Here is a 7,558-nt window from a genome sequence, read left to right as displayed (position 1 = left end):
GATTTTGAATGTCACATTCGTCAAATGTAACGTGACACCGATCAACTTTTAAAATTGAAAGATGCCCCATATCATATGTATTTCCGTAAGAATATATTTTTTGAATAGTGTACTGATGAAAAATGTGTGATTAAAAAATAATGAAAAACTTTAAATTTGCCTGTAATATTATTTTATTGAAAAACATGTAGTTGAAATTATTTTAAATCACTGTTTAAAAATGTATTCTTTTAAAAGTATGTGAGTCAAACAAAATAATATTATCGATTTATATTGAAAGATAACTTTGCACTAATTTTGAGGTTATATGTTTTCATATATAAAAATGTAATTACATTAATCACAATTTAATGTTCTTATATAAGAGAAAATGTATGATTGAAAATGAATTTAAAAAAAATAAATTTTAGAATAATCATTGTCAAATGGAGGCTAAGTCATACTAATCTGTCATCTCTTACAGTCCTCCAAAATTTGCATCGAAAATATATCGTTGAAAATGTCAACTTCATTTTGACCTTTTCAATAAAGTTTGAAGTAGCTTCTACTATTTCCGAAAATTGTGTTAATATCTTAAATTAAGTTGATATTCTCCTATAAATGAAATAGAAAATCGACACCCCTTGGATATACATTGCTCCATGTTTATCGTTCATTTTTGCTAAAAATTAGATTTTTAATAAATGTTGGTGAAATATATAACTCAAACTTGATAAAAATTATGAGTTCTATGAAATATATGATTAAAATTAACTTTTAATTTTGAGTTAAGTTTTTATCAAATTTTTTTTATTAAACACAACATTTCATATGTCAAATTTTTAGGAACTGTGTTGATGAAATGTGTCGTTTAAAAGTTGGGAGATCCATAAAATGTGTGATTAAAATTATACTTGAATTTGACTTAAATTAAAATTAAAATTTTAATTGGTATCAAATAAGGGCTATGTGTGATCATCGTACGAATATATTGGATCTGCACGGAACCTAAATCATGTAAGTGGTAGAGGGTAAAATGTGCTTATTTGGAATCAACAAACATACACCGTGGTTAGTGATCTAATACCTTTTCTAATCCAATCCTATGTTAACAAAGTTGGCATCGGGTTCTAACGTTAGCCAAGTACAAGTCAAGCATATTTTTATGCCCTATTTGATGGATTTAGAGATAATATTTTGTTTAAGCACGTTATCTAAAATATTCAGACTTTCACTAACTTGTAAAAGAATAATGTTATTTGCAGTCACTATCGCAATTGTCTTACGTGGCATACAAGTAGCAGTTAGTGATTTGGTATATGAGGTAAGAAAAAACTATGACATTAATACATCAAATCACAAATCGCCATATAGGATAATCAACGATCATATTAAAATTTGATTAAATAATATTAAAAATTGTTCCATATATATTTAAATGCACTAAAATGTTCAACACTCAAGTCTCAAGTCAATCAACACTCAAGTTTCCAACAAACCTAAGTCACCCAAGTGCTCAACACACTCAACTCAACTCTCAACACCGTCAACGGACAACAAAAGGTCGGCAAATTGTAGTTGCATAAGCACAAATCAACAAATACAATACGTCGGCATACAAGGAAAACAATCAACAGAGACTACAGAGTTATAGACAGTTGAGATACCAAAACAATTCAAATATTCAAGTCTTCAACTTCAAGTATTGAACTCACCAATCACCACTGCTGACCACACACTGTTGGCTGCCCGCTTAGTTGCTCAGCCTTGCCAAACGCTAGTCACCTCTCCAGTCCTTGGAGTCTGTCGGAGATTCACCTTTGAGACTTTGCACACTAGCAAACGGTCACCTCCTCCAACTGCTGCTATTGCTTCGAATGGAAATATGAAAGTTGAAGGATAAGAAACCAAGGGTTTGCTGTTTGCTGCCGTTTCAAATAGGGGAAAATGGAAAATATCAATTAACGATGACACCAATATACCATGGACTGACATATTAGATTCAATTTCCTCATTTTGGGCCTAATTTAAAAAAAAAAAAAAAAAAAAAAAAATAGGCCCAATTTCTGGTTAGATTACCCAAACCAACCTGGCGGCCCCGACGGCCACTGAAGACTCCGGTGGAGCCAGCACGCGCAACCTTGCCCCCTCGCCAAGTGCTGACTCTGCCCATGCACGTAAAGCGATTACCGCAGTGAGTGACTATGAATAACATTACTCTAAGCTTTACTATAAGTGCAAATGTAGTCACGCCGTTAGCATTTATCTATAAATTTAACGTTGATCGCTAATGTGGACATTAAAAATCAAATAGTCAGTTTCCATTAACCCCAAAACCACACAGACAGGGAAAGTCATGGTTTTGAAACCCAATTTCAAATAAAAAAGACACGTTTACTTGCCAAATTTTCAACCATAAGAAATCTTGTTTTAAAAACATGATGTGTCATGATCATGGTTTTTGGAGTTGTACAATAGACTATATGATTTTAACATCTGTGTCAATTATCGTAGATTGACAGGATGCTATCAGAGTGATTTAAGTTAAAGTTCAACTGTCTGGATGGAAGTTCAATTACTGAAAATGCTTTTAACCCTTTTAGCTTTTATCAAAGATAACATGTCAACCATTTACATAAATAGTCGACGGCAAAACTTGAATTCATGAATACCATTTGGTATAAATGAAACCTTAAGCTATTCAAAACGAATAGTCTAATTTGTTCTACTCCTTTCTGAATCACAGAGAGAGAGAGAGAGAGAGATTGTGCTGTGGACGTTATAAATGGAATTTCAGATTAGAAGCTGTAAATGGCATAAGATGACTAGATATTGACACTCGAAAGTCGTGCGTCTCAGATTGAACGACTTTTTTCAGAAGTTATTCCAGCCAAATATATGCTCACAAAAGCTAACCAGATGAGATGAGATAACTACTTGTGCATTCGAATAAAAACTTTTCTTTTTAGTTGTCAGCACGAGATTTGCTTTTAAAAAACAAAATAACATTATTATTCTGGAATCTAAAGAGCCGTTGGTTGATCCAAAGGGAAAAAGGATTATGTCATTAGATCGATCGCCACTCCCATATGATATATTCATCATCAGGAGGAAACCTAATCGTGATTGGGAAATGAAAAGTGTCTTGCCATTTGTATATGGCTTTGGAATATATAGTCATGAGAATACAATCTCCATTATAAAAGATAGATCTTTTCAGCACTATTTAAGATTACTATACCGATTACCGAATCTTGATCCAATCCCAGAGCACTAATTTCCATGAAATGGGGTGCGTCTTTGGCACTCGATATTAGATATTGATTAGTGTCGAATTATTGAAGAAATGGAAAAGAAGAACGAAAACACCGTCCGTCTTCCCAAGTTTGAGATTGTTGGCTCGAGAAGGCCAAATAAAAGCTTAATCTATGAGAAAAAGTAATGCCCGCTCGAACAGGCTAGAGAATTTTTCAACCACTCTAGCTAGGAGTGGGCACTTTTTTGGAAACCGGACCAGAACCGTTTAGAACCGATCGGTTCGATTACGGGTCTTCTGAAAACCAATTTGATTTTGGAACAAATTATTAAGAAATGACCGGTTCCGGTATGGTTCCCGGGTCTAGAACAGAAATCGCCGGGAACCGAACGATTCTCATATGATTTTTTATTTTATTTATTTATTTTTTTGACTCTTAGACTCCAGCACTTTCCTTCTTCTCTTTGATTCTTTCCTTCTCTCTTCTTATAATTTTTTTTTATTAATTAATTCTCAAGCCAAATTAGAATATTGGGTAAATTTATACATAAATAAATTTATTTACAATATATAATTTCAATTCTAAGATGTAAAATTTTTATTTTGTTTTTACTTTGATTACATAGTTGTTGATCTGATTGAAAATTTTCATTTAGATTTCTACAAATTATAACCGACAGAACCAGAAGTTGCAATAAATTTTGAAAGGGTGTCCAATTCAATGTAGGATTTTGATTTTGATGGAAGTTTGTTTAATCATTGGAGTACTATACAGTTTATGGCCCCGTTTGGTATCCATTTTTTTCGAAATATATTTTTCTCTTTCTTCTTTTCAATTATACATTCTTTATTAAAATAATATTATACGTAAATCAAAAACTTTTCCTTATTTTTCAACCACACATTTCCCATTGATTTACCATTCAAAAATGCATTTTTACATAAAAATGTCTCTCAAACACCCTCTACATAAATTGACGATTGTTTGTTGATAGTAACTTATATTATTTGGATATTGTTTTTTAATTTGAATGATATGTTTGATTCTTCTATATTTTGTTAAGAATATGACGTTAATAGCATCTTTAGATTTTTTACCAGTGGACATTTGATTTCGACATTTTCAATGTAAAGAACCGGACCGAATCGGAGCCGATTGGTTCAGTTTCATAGCTAACTATGAAATCAATGGTTCCATTTCTAAAATTTTCATTGATATTCGGTTTGTTTTGGTTCCATTTGGAATCGGATCAAATCGGACCACGCCTACTCCTAATTCTAGCTCGAGCTGACGTCTAGCGTACAAGAAGAAAGGCAAGAGAATTCTTTCTTTTAAGAGAATTCTTTCTTTCTCCTCACGCACATCCTAGTCTCTTTCATCCATTTGAAAACTATCCTTTCCAACTCGTGATTAAGCATTAACTTATCAAACAATTACCACACAACTTGACAATTCTAGCAAGGAGTTCACGACTTACAATATAAAGAAAATTTTAATTCATTTTTCTCTATTAATAATTTATAGTGCGTCCAATATTCTCTACCACACGTGTTACGAGTTATAATCGTTTCTTCGTGGACCAATCTCTACTTTTATTGCCACTTTTGCATTCAAGCTACGCGTGTGTAATAAGGTAGTACGATTAGATTGCTGATCCGCTTCGCACCACATATTCCGGCAATATTTGCTAGGACTGCTACGTGTATTTAATTTTTTTACTTAATCTCTTACCGACTATTCACAATAAATGATGAAAAATCATATTTTGTGATTTTTTATTCATGCGGGTCCCGCATACATGTGAGAGGGGGTAAATAATTCGGTACATTTTTGGGTGTTCAAATAGAATTATTTTGTTTGCTATACCTAGAACATTTCCTTTCTTCATCTGGCTAGTTGAGACCAATTTAAACACCTTGTGACCTAGAATGACTTTGCAACTTGCGAGAGACAATCTCTTAGAAATCTCTTTGGGTGATGAAAGCAACCATCGGACATACTAATTTCATCCTTTTATGTCAAGCCGGCAGCACTGGGTGGTGGAGGTTGTCTAAATACATATTCCATTTCCTACCTACGCATAGGTTGTTATCAACTAGACTTTGAAAATTATGACATCTCAACGTATACTGGAATCAATCATGCTACATTAACTTCCTTCATCTTACTAAGCATGATGCAATTTTCAATGTTCTTTTTCATCACGTGTTTCTAAATAAACATTGTGTGTTTTTTAGGAGGAATAATGATGGATTCCACAAAATGTGTTTATGGTAATTAGTAGTATTAATGTATGAGTGGTGAAAATTAATGTTTGACTTTAAATTGAAGCATGCGTGACACATTTGTGTCCTTGAAACATATTTGTCACTCGCCATATGTGCTTGAGATTCATGTAGCCTCTATTTCCTATAATACAAAAGCAAAACATGGAGTTAGCTAAGTTCCAAACTTTTATACCAACAAATTTAACATTGCTCGAACATTATCAACGGGGTAACTAACACAAAACTTCTCCATCGTCCGCATTCATTACACAAATCGTCCGTATCATTTTAAATTTGATATTTACACCCCCATTTTAACATTTTATTACGATTGATCTTTTATGTCGCATTCCATCAATTCCTTGCATCAAATATAGTTAATTGGTGTAAAATGTTCATATTGTTTGCATTCATTGTGCAAAATGTCCTTATCATCTATTTTCTCCATTAAAGCATTGTAAAATAATTAATTTTCACCCCCGAAAATAAACAAATATAAAAAATAATAATTACTTTTTAGTGAAGCCAAACAGAGGAAATAATTATTCTCAGTAATCAATTTGTTAATAATCATCCTATCAAAAGTTTGTAAGATAGAATCTAAATACGGTAGCAGATCGACGAAAAGAAAAGTGCAAATTGATATTGTCACAATAATAGAGATAGGATTGCAAATGGAGGCCTGCGAAATGTGTCCTTAGAATATATCCGTTGTTCACCATATATGCTTGAGATTTATAGTGTCTAGTTTCTAGAATACAAAAGTGAAACAAGAAGTTAGCTAAGCACCAAACTTCTATGCCGAAGAAGTTAACATCATCTGAACATTATCAACAGGATAATTAGCACAAAATATTCCCATCGTTTGCGCTCATTGCACGAATCGTCCATATCGCCTTATTTTATTACAAGAATATATAGCACTTAAAATCATAAATTTATTATAAATCTCTTCCGCGTTTGTTTAAGAAAAAAGGATGGAAATGGACGACAAGGAGAGCACTGAGTAGAGTTCACCATGTGGGAACTTAGAGTCCGACTCACCACCAATGACTGCTGCAGGCGACGACGCTGTTAGTGGTGGTGGTGAAGTTGCACCACGGGTGATGAACATAAGCATTGAAAAAATTGTAGGGATTATAAATTCACCAACAATCACGGTGGATAGTATTATAGCCAGCGGCGTAGGTGCAGGTGGAGGTGGAGGTGGAGGTGGGAGTGGTGAGCTAATGATGGGTAAAAAGAAGAGAGGGTGGCCAAGAAAGTATGACTCGAGTGGGAACCTAAGAATTCCACTTGTAAGATCTCCACCAGGTAGAGCTATTCTGCCCAGCCACAGTCGCCACCGGTCAACTTTAATTTGTCACCTAATCCAGCATCCAAGTATTCATTTGGCTCCAAAAAAGGGCGAGGTAGGGCTACTGGTTCCGACAACTGGCAAAATTCTTGCTTCTGTGGGTCAGGAATTTCAATCAATCTCAGAATAACATGCCTTGTTAATTAATTTTTGCAATTATCTTAAATCAAGAAAAACAAAGTTTTTTATATAGAGTGAAGTGGGATTGAGCGTGGGTGGAGTGGCGTGGGTGGGCCGAAAAATAAAGTTTTAAAGAACTAAGAATGTTGGAGGCACATAAAAAATAATTGGATTTAATTTGTAAAAAAATTAAAAGTTTGGATACCAAATTGTAATTATTCCTTTTAATTTTGACATTTTATACTATTTTTAACGGCAAATATAAGGATCTTGACAGTAGGAGGTTTTTCGCACAAAAGATTTCAAATAATGGAATTTTCTAAGATTTCTGATAGGTAGAAGGTAGCACATGGAAATGATTATAGGGGTTTTCTGCTATTAAACCTTAACAAAAACAAAATTCATCTTCCAAAAAATATTTCTTTTCCACTTAGTTGAGTTTGAATTAGAACATTTAGGATTGTGGTTTGGATTATGATCTTGAACGGACCTCTGATGGAAGAAGAAACTTCATCTTCAGACATTAAATTGTAAGGCCAAAAAAAACAAAAAACACCTTGAACAAAATCAAAGCAAAA

The sequence above is a fragment of the Olea europaea genome, chromosome 13 (assembly GCF_002742605.1).
Source record: "Olea europaea var. sylvestris chromosome 13, O_europaea_v1, whole genome shotgun sequence".
In the NCBI taxonomy this organism is placed as follows: Eukaryota; Viridiplantae; Streptophyta; class Magnoliopsida; order Lamiales; family Oleaceae; genus Olea; species Olea europaea.
This window is presented reverse-complemented; position numbering follows the sequence as displayed.